Below are 18,257 nucleotides of genomic sequence, written 5' to 3'. Positions count from 1 at the left end.
TCATCTTCCTCTGAGCTCTTCCAGTGCTGAAAGCTGGTCCTTGACACAGGCAGGGAGATTTGAGGGGGGCCTGCAGGGGACTCGATGTGTCTGTGGGCTCTGAGGAAGCATTTCCTGTCTCTCACCCTCTGTGATTCTGGTAGCAGGCAAGCCTGCCGTTGTTGGCCCATTTACAGATGGGGAAACAGATTAAGAGGATGAGAGTGGTACAGCCAGGATTTGAACTCAGAGCTTTGGGCTTGATGCTCTTCATTGTACCACATAGCCTATCTCAGACCATACAAGGATGGTGTTACATGTTAGTCATCGGGAGAACAGTACTCACGAGGCAGGGTCCCAGTCATCATTAAGACATTGGTATTTGCTGGGAAAAAAATGAGTTCTGAACTTTTTTTTCTCTGTAATATCTAAACGTAGCCCAAGAGGGCCGCCAAGAGAGGAACCTGGGAGGAGCAGATGGAAGTTAGGGAGCTATCCGCTGACCCTCTCCACCCCCCAGGGAGTCATTGCTTCAGGATTTAGGGATGCTGTTTCTGGAGATGAGTAGCTAGGAAGCAGATGGGGGACAGTCCTGAGCTATTTTAGAGATAGGAGGCCCCAACACCTCCCTGTGAGGATAAATGAAACAATTGGGGAGAATGCTCAGCAGAATGCCCAGTAGGGCAGGGACACACCAGAAAGAGGCGTTATCATGGTTTTTATTATTAAGCCTCCTATGTAATTGTAACAATGTAGCACGGCCTTGTACCTCTGGCCTGGATTTCTAGGCTGCAGATTCTGCGTAGGGAATCCTGGTGTCTCTGAAATGCTTTGCAAGACTGGGCAGAGAGCTGCTGAGGAAATTAGGAAGCTCAAAACACAAGCACACTAATAATGAGTTGTTTAGCGATACGTACATGAGAAGTAAAATGATGGCAAAAAGCAAGAAGGTGATTTCCTTAAGTAAAAATCAAATATCACCATGGGGCGGGGCCAGAGGGGATTGGAACCCAGAGGCTCATGGGGGGAGGTCACTAAGGAATTCACCTTGTAATTATTTATAAGTACGTGTATGTTTTATGCACACCTCCTCTATACGTAGATCCCGTTTCACAAATTTAAGCAGGTTAAAAAAAAGGCAAGTAATGATAATGCAAAATCAGGGTGGTGATCGTTGGTCAAGGAGAGGGTACAGGTCAGGGAGGAGCCTGCTCCACTCTCAGTGGGATCCATTATGTTCTGTTTCTTCTGTCGAGGTAGGCTCGTGGGAATTTTTAAATATTTTTATGCTTTATCATTTACAAATAGGAAATATATATACGTTATATACAATGTACAATTGCATTATATACAATTAGTATGTATATACATTGTATAATTGTGTATACATTATATACAATAATTGTGTATATATACATTGTATATATAATATGTATATTATATATACAATGTATATATACAATGGAATATATAATGTATATATAGTATATATACAATGGAATATATATATGCACACACAATTCCATTGTATATATCACATCTTATATACAAATAAAATTAAAAGATAATATGCAACATTTTCACAAAGCTCTCAGAAAATCAGACTCTTCTCACAGATTCAAATGTTAATCTGGCTGCATTTAAAAAATAAAATGAACACAGATCTTGTTGTATAACAGACACATGATTTCTCGTTCGGAAGAAGTAATCTCCCTCTTCGGAGTCATACAAGAAGATGACATTCACACTCTGTGGTCTCAGATTATCATCAGGATTCTTTTAAGTCTTGCCCTAATGATTTATGCTTCTGAATCAGAAAATCCTGAACTGTTTGAGCTGGGCGGAACCTCGGGTCACCTGGACCAATCTGCTGGTGTTATGGCCGAGGGGAGTGTCCTGGCCAAAGTCAACATTAGGCAGACAGGTAGGGAAGACACTTCGCTCTGGGCTGCCACACCTGGGTGACTCTCATCAGGACATCACTGCCATACCCAGGCTACTACTGTGGCAAGGTCCACAGCCGCCGCCTTGGGACAGGCAGGGAAATGGGTGGTATACCTGAGATTAAACTGATGTGACCATTTTAATTTTAAAAAGTCGGAAGAGAGCGATAACATGTGATGACTGCACACTTGTAGAACTTCCATGAGCAGAAACATCGTCAAAGGAAATATTTAAGCGGTGCTTAGCACCTCTTTTCCTACGGGAAGCCCTCCTAGGAGAGCTACTTGGCCTCCTCCTGCTCTCTGCAGGGCATGCTTGATATATTTATAAGTTATCAAAACAACGTAGGGCCGTGGGTATGGTGATTTCTGTTTTTCAGTTGGGGAAACAAGTTCAGAGAGGTTAAATGTCTTGCCCCAAATCACGTGGCAGGAAAGGGATGGAGCACGAGTTTCACCCAGAGGGAGAACTGAAAAGACAAGAAACTTTTCTCAGTGTGCTGTGTTGTGAACACAAACTTCACTCCTGCGAGGCTGAAGCTCCAGCGGCCCAGCCCGGCCCAGCCCGAGGGCAGCTGGGCGTTGTCCTCCCAGCTGTCAGGTCACAGAAGGCTCTGAAGGCTGACGGCTCTAACTGCCATGCTTCCCTCCTGGTGACCGAGCTTGCTCTGTTTGCGAGAAGGGCAGCGGTGCACTGAGAATCGGGAGGATCTGTCCCATTTTGAGCCCTGCTGCTTTCAAGGCTCGCTTTGATTCCTGGTCACATTCTCCCAGCCCAAACCAAAGGTGTTCTTCAGGCCTTCGCTCTGCAGAGATGTCTGGCACGGCCAACGGGGCTCAAAGGGCCGGCATGCCAGGACTGATGCTTCCGGTGGTGGTTTTCCTGAAGTGCAGTGGACACGGAGGCCGCCGTTGTGTCTCGGCACGTGTGCTCACCTGGGCAGTGGAGAGCGGGCCGGGTCCCAGCCTGCTCTGTGCCAGCTGCAGCTCTGTGAACTCCTTTCTCATCTGTCTGACGGGGCTGTGATACCTCCCCATAGGGCAGGGCTTATGTGAGAACCTGATGGGAGAGAGCTTTACACAAATGAGGTAGCTTTCAGAGACTAGGAAACAATCCCTTACTGTATGTGCCCGGAGAGATGGTGTGTGCCGTGTTCTAGAAGTATTTAGAAGTGACAGCTGCAGGGGAGAATAAGAGAATGCCAGAACCAGCCGGAGCCTTAGAGCTGATCTCGTCTGAACTTATAAATTTACTTATGGGGAAACTGAGTCTCCTTGAGCAGAAATGACTGGCCCAAGTCTCTCAGGTGCCTTGGGGTCCACCTGGGACCTGAGATGTGTCTTCTGGCCTCTGGGCCAGTACTCTGTCCCTTACAACCGCCCTTCCTAAAAGTCTGTTTCCTTAGCATTCGTGATGTAACACCACTTGGGATGGTTACACAGTGAAATGAAGAGGCTGATCTATTTTCGGGGTTAGGCCCACCTGGTCATCACTGAGGCATGGGTGGAATAGAGTGGACCACTGTTGCTGGTTGAACTCTCATTAAGCCAAGAGTTTTATTTGAGATCTGAAAAGGGCTGAGCCCCTCCCAAGTGACATTTGCTGAAGTCATACAGCAGGCTGACTCACTGGGGTAGCCTCTTTCCTCCTTGTTTCAAAGGCTTGACCCTTCTGTGATGATGGGAGGAGCCTCCAGTCCATAGACGCATCTGACCTTCTCCTGGGCCAGTTTTGGTTCCCTGCCCTTTAAAAAGGGTGGTTGGAGTTAGGAGATCTCTAAGGTGCCTCGAAGTCTGGATGTTCTCTCATCTGCGAAGCACAGCCTCGCAGTGGGTGTTTGGGGGCCTCGAGCCTGGCTGCTCGAGGGCCAGGTCACTTAAGCAGGTGACTCCCTGCCTATCTGCCCCCAGTGGCTGTCCCTTGTTCCGAGGATTAAGTCCCAAGCCCCCGCCTGCCTGGCTGGCAGTTCATGCTTTCTACCACCTGGGCTACCTCCCGGTCCCATGAGGCCACAAACGCATCCTGATCTTTCCAGCTCTAGACCTGGGCTCCAGCTGTTACCTCCGCCCAGCGGTCTTCCCCCTGCTCCTCCCCATCAATACCTGGCTAGACATCACCTCCTCCGAGAAGCCCTCTTCACCCACCCCCGACAGGGCTGGTGATTTCTGTTTTCATGTTCCCATTGCACTTGGCACATAATACTTAATTTTCAGTTTTGCATCTGATTCTCCACTGAACCATGACCTCCTTGAAAGCAGGTACAGGATTATCCATTCTCACATCCCAGCCAGAGAGAAGTTATCGTTATTTTTTAATTAAAAGGCATTATCCTTGAAAACACACTTTAAAACTCACAACCACCCTGAATGAAGTAGACGGGGCAGATCCTAGTGATGCCCAGGACACAGAGGAGGAAGGTGAGCTCCGGAGTCGTGAGCGAGGCTGAGGAGAGAAGATGGGGTGCCCGTCATCTCCCCTGTGGCCCTCTTCAGGGGGCTGTCCTCTTGGACAATTGTCCATTTTCCTGGGCTCTCTGGGGCCCATCCTGGAACCGTGACCATGTCTCTTGGCCTCTCAGGGACTCACATCTGACATTCGTGTTCTCCCGAGCGCGCCATGTTTTCCCACTTGGGACCCCTCTTCTTGCTCTCCCTCTGCCTAAGGAATGCCTCCCCCACACCTTTCCGTGGCTGCTCCTTCTCATCGAGATCTCAGCTCACAGTCACGGCCTCCAGGGGACCTTCCTGCTCACACAGTAGCCGCCATCCCCCCCGCCAAGCCCTGACCCATCACCCTGTTTCATTGTCTCTCTAGCACTTGTTACCACCTGAAATTATCTTGGTTGTTTATTTGCAATCAAGTTTATCCTCTGTCTCCTCTACTGGAACATAAACTCCATGAGGGCAGGGAATTATTTCTGTCCCCGGAGTCTAGCCATAGTAGCTGCTCAATATATATTTATGGAATGAAAGAATGAACGAATGAATGTATAAATTGATGGGGTGCACTGGGTGCCATCTAAGATTCCTTGCATGGTTTAGCATAACAGCTAGCACCTACTGAATGCCAGCGTTGTTCTAAGTGCTCACTGCATTTTCTTTTCATCCTCACAGCAACTCAGTGAGGTATGCTCTGATGTTCCCATTTTACAGAGAGGTTAAATAACCTGTCCTCAGCTACTCAGCAGTGGAGCTGGGAATTGAGCTCAGACTTGCTGATCCCAGAGCTCATGCAGGTGAGCGTCAGTCTACACTGGCCCTTCCACGCTGGGGTGCAGTGGGCAGGAAGTGGTGAGTCAGACCTAGAACTTGGGCCTCCTCACTTTGCATCTAGTTCTTTCTCTGCAACCCCCAATGGCTCCCACATGACCAGGCCATTCCTCAAAGGAAATCCTTTCTGTGTGGCCAGTGTCACATGGGTCCAGGAATGCCACAGGTTTTCCAGTGCCGGGGACCACCCTGGAGCACCCCACCCTGTCTACCTGGCCACACCCTTATCTCGCTTGGTCCCAAGGAACTCCATCTGCAGCCCGTTCACCAGCTGTCAAGGACTTGGTGACCACAAGCCGGCCGTTGTAGGTTGGATGTGAGCCAGCTGGGGTTGCCAGGTTAAATTCCTTTATTCAAGACCAGGCAGCAATGGAGCCTGGCTTACATAATTTGCCTATTTATCTGTTTGCTGGTTTCAGACTCAGGTTTGCTCAGAAATAATTTTAGAAAATAGATTTTTAAAAACTTCCATCTTGCGGTGTCCCTTGTCCCCACTTCTTTCTGGGTGAAGCCACCTGAATGTGGCAGTGGGGGGCATGCCATGTGCTCCTTTTCAGAGGTGAGGGGATGGCCCCGTAACTTCCTGCATTTGTCCCCCACAGGAAGCAGTGGGGTTAGTCAGCCAGCTCTGGTGGAGCTGACTTTGGTTTGGAGCCAGAGAGGCACGTGTTCGCGGCTGGGATCTGGGCCCTTCCGCCTGGAAGCTGTGAGCCTTGGGCAACCGCATTCCTTCCACGTGCCGACACCGCCTGAGATGGGCACAGGAGGAGGACGCCGAGGCGCGTCCCTGCCCTGAGGGTGGAGGAATCTGGGGGATGAGATGGGCGCTTTAAACAGACTGTCCCATCCTAGGGCACGATGGCTTGGAGAGAGGAAAGCTCAGGGGCTGGGAGGGGCCCCAGAAAGGACCCTTTAATTTTGTTGGAGGGCACAGTTTCTGGGCCTCAATCCCCTTCTCTGTAAAGTGGGGGGACATACACCACACTCCTCACCAGGCTGGGTATGTGGGAGCATGCGTTGCAAACTGCAACCCCCACCTGGAGCTAAGGGGTCATTAGTGTGGTTAGTTGAGCCCACAGCAAGGTGTCCTCTGTCTTCCTATGCAAAGCACAGTTAGACCTCCCACTTGGGCTGAGTTCCTCTCTGCTCCTGGGCCTGAGTTTGGGGCCGGCAGCCTGGAATGGTGGAATCAGACAGACCTGGGCTGGGCCCCCACTTCTGCCACCTGTGCTGCAATCTTGGCAAGTCGCATAACCTCCATGAGCCAGGCATACTCTCCTGTCCGATAGGGCTGGTCCCGCATCCCTGCAGAGTTGCTGTGAGGAGCAAATGTGATCACAGATGTAGAGGAATTCCCGGCTCCAGGTGGGTGCCTGGTCCCCGCAGTTCTGCTCTTCAATTTCCAGCTTCTCCGAGCACTCCCCATTTTCCCGAGGTGCTCCCTAGCGGGGGAGGTGACTTTGGTGACAATGTGGGTCACTTGGAAAGGAGCTCGGCGCTTCCGCCTGCCTCTGCCCTCAGCACACGCTGTAGGTGAATCGGCACAGCTGCCGGTGAGTCAGCCCTTGGCTGCGGTGTTCTTGGCCCAGGCCCGTGCTCCGGCAGGTCCAGGGGGTGTGATGGGCCAGAGTCAACCCAGCCAAGCCTGTCTCCCTTTGGAGGCCTCTTTTATTGGTGTGTGCAGGGTGCAGACCACATATCTTGATCACGCACGTCCCTCCCAGGGTCCCAGCCATCCCTAACAACCAATGTGACTTTCTTCTTTTATAGAATTGACTATGGAAAAAAAGTCAGTGTCACCACACTGGGCCCTCCTGTCTTTCTCCCTGCCCTGGGCATGGGGTCCTCCTCAATACAGTGCAGGGGCTTAAACTAGGTCAGATCTCTGAGTTTGGACCAGGACTACGAGTAACTGACGGGATGAACTTGGTGGCACAAGTTCAGAGTGACGGGGACTCCTTTCTCCATCTTCCTTTGGACTTTTCATCCTTCTGATTGTGCAATGTTCTCATAATCACCTGGGACCCACTTTAGGATAATGCGTGTATCTCTGGACATGGGGCTGCTTATCTGTAGTTTTTAAAAGCGCCCAGATGATGCTGATGCACAGGGATGGTTGACCCGCTGGACTTGGTCAGGAGAATGTCTCCAAGTGGTGCTAATCTGGTTCTGACAGCTCCCTAACACTTGCCCGTCTCTCTAACCACGAGCAGCCGCAGGTGCAAGCGAGCAACAGCACCAGAGAGAGTTAAATAAACGGTGTTTATATTCATTGTATTTATTCCTTATGATGTTCTATACATGGCAATTGAGCCTCACCCCGGTTTTCTATTTAAGGTAAAGATAAAAAGTCTCCTTTTAAAATAATTGAAGGTTAAATGGGTTGAATTAAAAAAAATTAATGAGGAAAAATAATAGTGCAGACGTCCCCAGATGTGGCCAGAATCATGGATGTGATGCACAAATGGCCGAGGTGCCTGAGAACACGGAACTAGAGGGGCCCCTCCAGGCTCCACATCCTGTTGGATCCGAGGGACCCTCACCGTGAGCTGCCTCACAAGAAGAACAGATAACCAGGACTGTTCACACCAGCCACCTGGACCCAGGGGAGCCAGGGTTAGCAGATTTGAGGGCACTGTGCATAACAAAAGGGTTTCCCAGTCTTGCTATACTCAGAACCCCCCCACCCCACCCCGCCACAGGACAGTCCGGCTGGCTCTCTGTGCAATGCATTGCCCGGTCTCCACCTCCCCCGGATCGTATCAGCAGCTTGAGAAGCTCCCTGTCCAGCACGCAGGGTTCTTTTCTTGGAGACATTGCTGCATAAACTTGGCGAATGCAACATCAGGCCCTCAGCGTCCACAGGGCCCTGGCACTCCCGCTGGCACATGGGCGACCAGGCCATGGAGGAGCCGCTGTGCCAGGGCAGCACCCAGCAGTGCTGGCCCCAGGCCTGACTTCTCAGATTGAGAAGGGCTCCCACTCCCCGCCCCCAGATCTTAAACTCTCTAGAAGGGAGGGAATGGAAACAGAACTTCAGGGAATGGACCCTGCCTGGCTGCTTGTGTCCGGGGGCACAGACCTGTTTCACTGGGGAGTTGCCCCGTGTGCCTTCTTTCTGAGTGGTTGCGTGAGGTTCCTGTTGTCTTTTAACTGGACATGTCTTTAACTAAGGCTTCACACCACGGCCCCCCGGAAGGGTGGAACCCAATCCAGGATCCAACCATGAGTCAGATACTATCTTGGAGGTCATGGGTAGGTGGCTCCGACAGAACATCCCTCACCTTAATGGCAAACACCACCTAAAAGTCTATAAGTAAGGGAAATTCCAGAGGGAAACCTTGATGAAGACACAACTCCCAGCATTTGGAAAACTTTGATCAGCCCATTCCGGACATCAGGGATTGCTACTATTTGCTGAAAGGAATAGTATGGAATCTTCTAGATTCCTAGACCTGGAGGAATGCTGTGCTGACAGGCAGGGTTGGAGTGAGGTATTTTTCTTACGCTGATCAATAGCCTCGGTCCCTGGGGCTTCTAGAACAGAGGTCGGCAAACTTTTTCTGTGAAGGAACAGATAGTAAATATTTTGGGCTTTATGGGCCATACAGTCTCTGCTGCAATTATTCACTTGTTCCATTGTATCTAGAAAGCAGCCATTGACACTATGTAAGTGAGTGGGTGTGGCTGTGTTCCGATAAAACTTTACTTACGGACACTGGAATTTGATTTTCCTGTAATTTTCACCTGTCATGAAATATTACTCTTCTTTTGATTTTTTTTTTTTTTTGTGAGGAAGATCAGCCCTGAGCTAACATCCATGCTAATCCTCCTCTTTTTGCTGAGGAAGACCGGCTCTGAGCTAACATCTATTGCCAATCCTCCTCCTTTTTTTTACCCCCAAAGCCCCAGCAGATAGTTGTATGTCATAGTTGCACATCCTTCTAGTTGCTGTATGTGGGACGCCGCCACAGCATGGCGGAGAAGCAGTGCGTCGGTGCACACCCGGGATCCGAACCCGGGCCGCCAGTAGCGGAGCGTGCGCACTTAACCGCTAAGCCACGGGGCCGGCCCCTCTTCTTTTGATTTTTTTCAGCCATTTAAAAATGTAAAACTCCTTGTTAGCTGGAGAACTGTGCAGGCAGTGGGCCGTGGTCTGCAGCCCCCTGTTCTAGAAGCCATCTCTGCAGTGGAGGGTGGGCCTTGCAGATTTGAGCAAGTCACTGTTCTAATAATTTCAGTTCTTAAGAATGTAGTTCTGAAACAGGTCTCAATCTTGCGTCTGTTGGTTAAAATAGAGCCCAGTGTTAATTAATTAGTTCATTCTTTCAGTGAATATTAATAGTCTAGTGGTGCAGAGGGGAGGAAACTGGAGGGAGGAAACTGGAGGGAGAAAACTTGTCTTATGCTGGCTGTGGAACCTTGGGCAGGTGGCTTAGCGTCTCTGAGCCTCAGTTCTTTCATCTGTAGAGGCAGCAGTAGTGGGACCTGCCACATCAATGAAATAATCAATGCAAGACTTAGCACATACCTGGCACACAGCACGCTCTCCATGAAGGTTAGCTGTTTCCTCTCCCCTCTACAAAGAGTTTGAGAGTAAAGATAGATGGAAATGCCTTCTCCCTTTATTCAGCAACTCTGCATAGTAGATCTTATTTGGCGCTTTATAGAGAAGGAGGCCCAGAGAAGTTACGGAGCTTGTCCAAGGTCACAAGCTAATAATAAATGGTAGAGCCAGAAGACTGGGTGACTCAAAAGACCTAGCCCTTTCCGTGCGATGCCCTTGCAGGGGATCCGAGGGGAGATTATATCTGTTTATCTAGGTGCTTGCCGAGGGGATTAATTTAATCATCAGCATCTTTCCCATTAGAGGCGGGCTCTTGTAACACCTCCATGCTGTGCCTCAAATTCTTGGGGAGACCAGCATCGTTTGGGGGACCTCACAGACCTCCAGCAGCTCGGAGAGGTGTCAGGCTGCGGGTTTGCTGTGAATGTCTTAGGGGGAACTCGATTGCTCTACGCGAAGCTCTGGTTTAGAAGCCCCAGCTTGGAAACAGGCATCTGGGGAAGACTTGAAGTCTTTCTGAGTCCCCATGGGAGAGAACATCTCTGGTATGTGAGTGTCTGCAGGGCTAGCGGGGAAGGCTCTAGAAGGTTCTGGAAGACAGGATTCAGGGTAGCTGCTTTTGACGAATGGAATCATCAGGGTCTTGGGAAACAAATACCAGAGGTGAGCTCCTGACCAGTTTTATGCCTTGGTTTTCCTTTCTGTAAAATGCAGATGTAAATGTCAGAATTAGTTGCCTGTGGCTTGAGCACGTGTCTGCTGGGCGCCTGCAATGGGCCTCTCTCTGAATGCACAAGGGAGGGCTGGGGAGGAAGCTGACCTTGGATCGGGGAGGCCCCCGGAGATAAAGCTCAGACAAGGGAAACAGTGAAGGGATCAGAGAGCCTGTGCAGCTGCGATTACCAGCCCAGCAGGGGAAGGTGGGCTGGGCCCGGTTTCTGCAGCCCTTGCCCTTGTCTGAAGACGTAACCAGAGAAGGGAGGACACACAGGCGTTACTCACTGGTCTGCTGTCCCGTCTGTAACCTGGAGCATCTCCCTCTCGGTTACCTGAGGACAAGCTGCTCTGGACACAGGTGCTGGAAACCCAGCCCCTACCTGTGAGTGGCTGGGGGTCGGGCATCAGGAGTGCATAGGGGAGGGGTGTTGGGAGCGGACATGAGGGCGGATGTAAGTTGACCAGCTGTCTCCGATTTGCCCGAGACTGAGGGGATTCCTGAGACCTGGGACTTTCAGGGCTAAACCTGGGGAAGTCCATGGCAAGCTGGGACAAGTTGGTCACCCTAGGTCAGTTGGAGTCACGCTACCCTGACCGCGGCACTGGGCAGTCGGGGTCAGGGGTGGACAGTGTAAGAGAGGTCATCTCCCTACCCCGAGCCTCAGTGCCCCTCAGATTTGATTGCCCCTCTTCCGTGCTCCCAGCCCCTGTGCACAAAGAGTCACAGACTCTGCTGTCCCCCAGGTCTGTGAGCTCCTGAAGACAGAGACCACCCTGTCCTCAGGCTACCCCCTGCCTGTCCCAGAGCACAGAGTGTTTAGTAGATGTTGTGGGATGAATGAATGAGGGGCTGAGGGTCTCCACCTGCATCTCCACACTGGGAACAGATTACTCAGATGCTAACTCATACTTTGCTACTTTGCTACTTTGCATGTGCTGTTCCGGCTCCTGTATGCCCTTCCCTCCCGTGGCCACCTCCTCTGTGACTCCTCTCCTGACCGTCCCTGGCCACAGGCTGTGTCTCCCACCCCCGCTGTGTCCCCTCTGCACTGAACTCCGTAATTGGGCTTCTTTGTTTATGCATCTTTCTCCCCACACACTGTGAGCTCCTCAGGGGAAAGTCCCCAGTTTAGTATTTTTCTCTGCTCTACTTGGCACCTGGGGGCCCTGTAAAGATATCTTGAAAGAATGAATGGTCATTCATTCACTCACGAGCTCCTCGCCGAGGGCCTACTGTGCCAGGCATGTCTGGGGCAGTGGGGTACAGTAGTGGAAATGACTGGCAAAGTCTTTGCTCTGATGGAGCTTACATTCTAGAAGGATCTAGAACCATCTAGATTCAACAAGCAAGCAATAAGTAAACAAGACTACATCAGAAGATCCCGTGTGCTCTGAAGAAAATGCAAAGGAGAAGGCGAGTCACGAAGCCCCTGACAATTGCTAGCAGGCTGGGGTGGAGGCTGCCGCTCCATGGAGGGGAGATGGCTTTCAGGCTCAGCACATGTGGCGCCCTTCCTATGGCAGCAGAGGGAATGCACCTTCCCCTGGGTGGTGGCAGCCCCGCTGTTGAGTGTGGTCGACTCCAGGATGGTGGCCTTTGCCTTTCGTGCAAAGCCTGTGGGCCGTCAGTCCCTTCAAGGAGATCCATCACCGCCAGCATCATGCGAGAGGACTGACGGAAAAAAACACATTTTAGAAAGTCAGACGGTGTTTTGTGCCTGGTGTGGGAAGCCGAGTGTGTGTCTGCACCCCCTTCCCTCCCAGGCTGGGAGTGCAAAGAATGGGGCTCTCGTGCTGACCGCCCTACTCCCCCAGCCGGGGGGGTGACCTCACCGGGGCAAAGGCAGGAAGGGCCATGGGCTCCATAAGGGACTTTTGGGGAGAACCCGGGAGCCCAGTTTCCTCCAGAGGCAAAAGAATGAAACTCCCTCCCAGCCCCGGTGCTGGGGGCTGTCAAGGAGAGGGTCAGAGGGGACAATGAGAGTGACAGTGCTTGGTGATCCTCCAAGCCCTGCACACAACAGTGGGGTATTGTCCACTGGGGCTGACGGGGAGCTCAGCCCCAGACACAGGCCCCGCCTGGAGCGAGGAAGTGGCCGAGGCCGGCCGGCCAAGGCGCCCCGTGCTCGGGAACACCTGCTCCCGGAGCCCCGGGGGGCAGCTTCTCCTTGCTGCCTGGCACGGGCAGCCCCTGGCGCTGAGGTCCGGGGCGTTCGGGCTGCACCTCTGAGTCCACAAGGGAGTCGCCCACCCCTGCTGGCAATGCCCTCACGTTGCGACCCCAGAGAGTGGAGAAGCAAGTCAGTCCCCAGGCCGGATGCCCTTGGCCGCACACAGACACATCGTAAACCTGGCGTCTTGAAGCCCTGGCAGCAACAGGCATGTGCTAATTATAACCTTACAGCCTGTTAACCAGCGACCTTGGACTCCAGGGAGATGGAGGTTACCAGGGGAGGGTCTCAGGGGTGCTCTGAGGCGTCCAGATATAAGGCAGGGGGTAGTGATACAGAGGAAAGACTTCTCGATAGCTCAGTGGACATCACCTTGCAGCTACAGCAGAATGGGGATGATTTTAAACCTCTTGGGCTCTGCTAAGGGAGTGCTGGGGAGAACGAGGCAGCAGGGTTACTTGCTGTGTGACCTTGGGCAGTTCCTTAACCACTCTGAACCTTGATTTCTTTATCTATAAAAAGAAGATAAAACTCATTCCTACTTAACAGTGGGTTGGAGACCTCAATGAGCTGATGTGGATGAACAACTAACACAGTCCCTGACATCTACTAGGTTCTTAGCAATGTTAGTTTGCAGCCCTCTAACCCCTGAAAAATCCTGGAGGGCTTCCTGGAGGCAGTGACGCCAGAGTTGATGGGTCAATGTAGCCAGGCAAAGAAGAGCTTCAAGGGGAAGAGCTGATGGGTGAATGTAGGTAGCCAGACAAAGAAGAGCATGGAGGGGAAAAGCCCCAGAGAGCTCCTGCTGCAGGGAGAGGAGGTGGGAAGTAGTGGCAGGTGAGGCTGCAGAGCTGGATGAAGAAGGGCTTCAACTCTGCATCGTGGACTTTCTCGGGTCGGGGCTGGGGAGCACTGGAGGGTTTAAGTCGGAAAGGCCCTTGACCCTGAGCCCTTAAATGCCCCTTTCGGCCAGAAAGAGGGACTCTGGTACCTCTGCCTCCTGCAAGACTGGCAGACTTCCTGGGGAAGGAGTCGAAGCGCCTGGTCCCTGAGCCTCCGAGGCCCGGCGTGGGTTTGGCTCCGCAGGAAGTCTGCCAGAACTCCCATTTGGAATGGACCCTGCCTTCCTTGGACTGTTCTTCCCACGGCTGAAGGGCCTTTTAGTAACCAGTTGTTCTGTGTTGTTTCGTAAACCAAACCTGAAGACCTGGGAGGGCGTTTTTCTTAGCTGGAAAGTCAAACCTGCCGGGCTTCCTGGTCGGCCTTGTTCCTGGGGTGACATAGGCCCAGGGTCAACAGGATCTGGCCCATGTGGGTCCCTGTGGGGCTGAGAGGCGGCTTCTGTGCATGGAGGGCCCACCTGCCCCAGGCTTATTGCTAGGCCTTTGTGTGCTCCTTGGTGCCGTTGTTATCCTCACTTTACAGACAAGGAAACTGAGGAACAGAGAGGTTAGTAAACTTGCCCACAGTCACACAGCTACTGGCTGGAGAAGCCAGATTCAGTCCCAGATTGGCCATACTTCAAGGCCTCTACCTTTTCTGTACAGCATAATAGGAATGCTAGGCTTAATACTCATTTTAACTTATTTTGAACAACTAACAGAACTGTGAAATCTCTTAATTTGTTATTACAATGTAACTTTACTTTAAAAAACTGTTACTATCACCTTAAGGAAATGGAAATTTTTAAAATGTAGCTATGACTCCACTGCTCTGAGAGAACTCTACTTTTTTCCATATTCCTTTCTGTCTTCATCTTTTTTTGACACAGTTTTTGCCTAATTTGCACAGCAGGGTTGGCAAACTACAGCCCACTGGCCAAATGCTGTGTGTTTTTGTAAATAAAGTTCCTGGCCCACAGCCACGCTCATCATTTACACATCGTCTGTGACTGTTTTCACACTACGTTCACAGCCTTGAGCAGTTGTGACAGAGACCATATGGCCTGCAAAACCTAGATTACTTACTCTCTGATCTTTTCCAGAAGAAGTTTGCCGACCCTGGTCTAGAGTGCAGAGAGTTTTGCACCATGCTCTTTTGTTCCGTGGTGTTAACTGTCACATTTCTCATCGTGACTGGCCCAGAATATTCCATGGAATGCATATCACAAACTTTTCTTAACCCTTTCCTTTTTGCTGGACTGTTAGATTGCATCTTTTTTTTTCTCCGTAGAACTGTCACATGTGCAAATTTATTATTTCTTTAAAACACTTACATAACGCCTACTGCTTACCAGCACTGTTCTGAGAACTTGACCAATATAACTCACGTAATCCTCAGATCAGCGATAAGAAGGTCATATTATTATTACCCCCATTTTACAGATGAGAAAGTGAAGTCAGAGGAGTTAAATCCACTCGGCCAAGGCCGCGTGGTTTTTCAGCGGCAAAGTTATGTCTGAATCTCCTAGGCAGGCCAGTTCCAGAGTCTCAGCAGCTGTTAGGAAGTGTCCCAGGAGGGGCAGGCCTTTGTGACTGTGTGTGAGGGCGGGGTTCCAGGGCAGTGACTCACCAGGAGGGAGCCCCACCCTGCCCAGCCCAGCCCAGCCGCCCCACATCACCCAGGTTTGGTTATTCTCTGGCCTTCCTTGTTACAAGCCAGGCAGCTAGGGCCATGTTACCATAAACTTTGTTTCTTTATGGAAAATGGCCCTGAAAAGAAGGCTGCTGCTGATGCTGAAAAGAAAAATGTCTCCTGGTCAGAAAAATACCGTTTGGGTGTAATAATATGAGAGTAGATTGGGGCTCCGGTTTGTGGCCAGAGGGGTCCAGGGCTTGCTTAATTGTTAAATAAATGATCAATTTGCAAATGTTCTAGTTGGACTGAGAAAAACAACAATAAAAAATGCAACATAACTGTCCAGCAAAATGGCAATGATTAAGGAAAGTTTGTGACATCCGCCCCATGGAATATTCTGAGTCATTTACAATGAGAAATGTTAATGATTACCACCATAGCTTGCACGTGGCAAGCTTAATTTTAGTCCTCCCTGGGTCAGGGCGTGTTCGGGAAGCTGATGGGACCTGCAGACCTCACCAGGAGAACAAGCACAGACCCAAAAAGCTTCATAAGATTTCAGGGGGCTCATGGGGCCCTCATAGCCCATCAGGGGCCCCCGCACGGTGTCGGAAGAGGCAGGTCAAAATCCCTGGTCCGCGGAGACATTTTGAAAAGTGAATCTAGTGAGTGCTTCCCACAGGACATCCATGAACTGGTGGATTCTGGAAGGTCTCAGGTTGAGCAATGCCGTGTCGTAGACATTGGGGGGGTGGGAGGGAGACCACGCGTGCCGTGAAGGCTGAACGCTGTGCCCGTCTTCCGGAGGAGAGGAGGGAGACTCTGAGCTGTCAAGTCAGCCAAGAGCGCGGGATCTCGTGGGTTTTGTTCATCTCTATGGTCTTCAGCTCCAACCATGTCGTCGGGTGCAGAGTAGGCGTTGAAACAGGATTCGTCATTAAAGGCGTTAAGCGTCTCCCAAGCTTTGGAACGGAGGGAAATGGAAATCAGGCCTGGGGCCGTTCTCCTTTAGAAGATGAGACGAGCCCAACCCGGCTCTCCGCCTGTCACTCGGGGCCTTTGAGGACATGCCCTTCATCTTTACCGCCTGACTGGGTGGAATGAGAAGGCACAATGCGGAGGTAGTAAGAGTGAGCGGGGTTGTTCTCAGCTGTCAGTTCCTGGAACCCCGGGCCTAAGGCCCCCGCAGCTGGGGTCCCTGTCTGGCCTGATTCATTTCGAGCCATATCCCAGAGAGGCCTGCTGGGGAGGTGTCGCCAGGCCCATCAGCGGTAACCCGAGCCATGCATGCCTCCCGGGCTTGTCCCCACAGCCGGCATGCTCACTGCAGAGGGGCCAGCCTGGGCCGCGCACCTCCGGTCTAAGCCACTGGGGTTCACCCCCCACCCTGCCTGCCTCTGCAGCCAGTCGGGTGTGTGATGGGAAATCCTGTTCTGACTCAAAAAGGAACCTCCCCCTTCTTGTGCCTTCCTGTCTCACTTCCTCATTTTGCTGACCATTTTGCAGCATGGCTGGAGCCAGACAGGCCTGGGCCTGCTCCCGACTCTGTGCCTCAGTAGCTGTCTGACCTGGGCGGGAGAGTTGGCCCCTCTGAGTCTCAGTTTCCCCATCTGTCAGGTGGCGCAGTCACCCTACCTTGGCGGGTAATGGACGTATAGCATCTACCCAGCGCCTGCGCACAGCAGGTGGCTCACGTGTAGGAACTTTGGTGACATTTTCCCCAACCCACAGGAGCCTCCTGTGGCGTCCCAAGACCCATGGTGACCTTGACACCCATCCAGGGCAATCATAGGGTCACAGGTGAGCCTGGGGTGGGGACAGGGTAGGAGCAGGCAGGACCCTTGTCACCCACCAGACAGCGCTGGCCGTGTGCGGCTGGAACTTTGCTGGGAGAGTGTCCATGAGGACAATCTTTAAGCACAGACACCACGGGAAGGATGGCGGCTGCTCGCCACAGCTCATCAGGTGTTTGCACATTCAGTCAGTGGCTGAGAAAAGATGCTTTGATGTGAACTCTTGGCCCTTTCTTTGAAGAGCAGGTTTCTAATAAAAAGGATGCATTAGCGTTAAATGGTGCTTTACAGGGCATTTCCTAGCTTGTGACCTAAGGTGATGTGTTGCAAGGAGCCTGCTTGGTCCAACGTTGGTTCCAGACGGTTAGTCAGATGCTGCCCTGGCTGCTTGCGGGTCTGTCACTGACCAGAGCATGCCGTTCCCTCGCTCACAGACCCTCACTGGCTCCCTATTGCCCACAGACTAAAGCCCGTGAGCCCTTTGAATGCCGTGGTGTTCAGGCCCACAGCCTGCCTCTCCAACACTGCTTCCTTCTGCCTCTCTTTAATTCCCAGGCCCCCTCTGCAGCCTGAACTTGGCCTTGCAGTTTTCCACCTCCTAGCTTTTGCTCATGCTGGTCCATCCACTTGTCATGTCCTTTCCCACCTCTCCTCTTATCCAGAGCCTGCTCATCCTTCGCGTCTCAGCCAGAGTGACCCCTCCTCTGTGAGCCCCTCCCTGGATCCCCTGATCAGCATCATCGCTCCACTCTCTAGGCTCCCCGAGCTCCTTGTCGTGCGCCTGTCCTCCCGAGCAGCCGTAACAGTTGAGAGTTCATGGTCACGCAGACCGTGAGCTTTGCAGCCCGCAGGCCTGCGCCTGGCTCCACACTGGGCACGTCTGGATGTCAAAGTCAAACGGTCTTAGATTTGACTCCTTGTCTCCCAGCTACCTGCTCTGGGACTTCGGGCAGCCATGAAAGTTCTCGGTCTCAGTGTCCTCATCTGTAGAGTGGAAGTGAATATTAAGACCTGCCTCTCAAGCATAAAAAATATTTTTATTATTAACTCAGCAAATGCTGTTGGATTGAATTGAGTAGCTTCTCATGGGGAGGGTTTGCTCCTCATGGGAATTCCAGACACCAAGTGATGCCTCCTTGAGTTGGGAGGCCTGGGGCCCAGGGCTGTTGGAACGCTTCTGAGGCCTCCTTAGCTTAGATTCCTCTGAGACTGCCCGGTCTGCCGGCTTACTGTGGACATGCCATCCCTGGGGGCCACTCCTGCTCCCGGCCAGCGCTCTGCCTGTCCCATCGGGCTGCTT

General features: G+C 51.8%; 1 protein-coding gene across 2 annotated transcripts in view; it reads left to right on the top strand.

The window, feature by feature from the left end:
* SYNE3 (spectrin repeat containing nuclear envelope family member 3) overlaps nucleotides 1-18,257 on the top strand; it is a 99,357-nt gene that overhangs the window by 2,110 nt on the left and 78,990 nt on the right. Inside the window, exon 1 of one of the 2 annotated variants that reach the window (XM_058567645.1) lies at nucleotides 3,665-5,158. The exons of the other annotated variant lie outside the window; for it this stretch is intronic. The gene's annotated coding sequence lies outside the window, so the exon portion shown is untranslated. Of the gene's footprint in view, nucleotides 1-3,664; nucleotides 5,159-18,257 lie in introns of those variants that run through there. 2 annotated transcript variants of the gene reach the window in all.

This window comes from Diceros bicornis, chromosome 24, assembly GCF_020826845.1.
Source record: "Diceros bicornis minor isolate mBicDic1 chromosome 24, mDicBic1.mat.cur, whole genome shotgun sequence".
Classification (NCBI taxonomy): Eukaryota; Metazoa; Chordata; class Mammalia; order Perissodactyla; family Rhinocerotidae; genus Diceros; species Diceros bicornis.
This window is presented reverse-complemented; position numbering and strand designations above follow the sequence as displayed.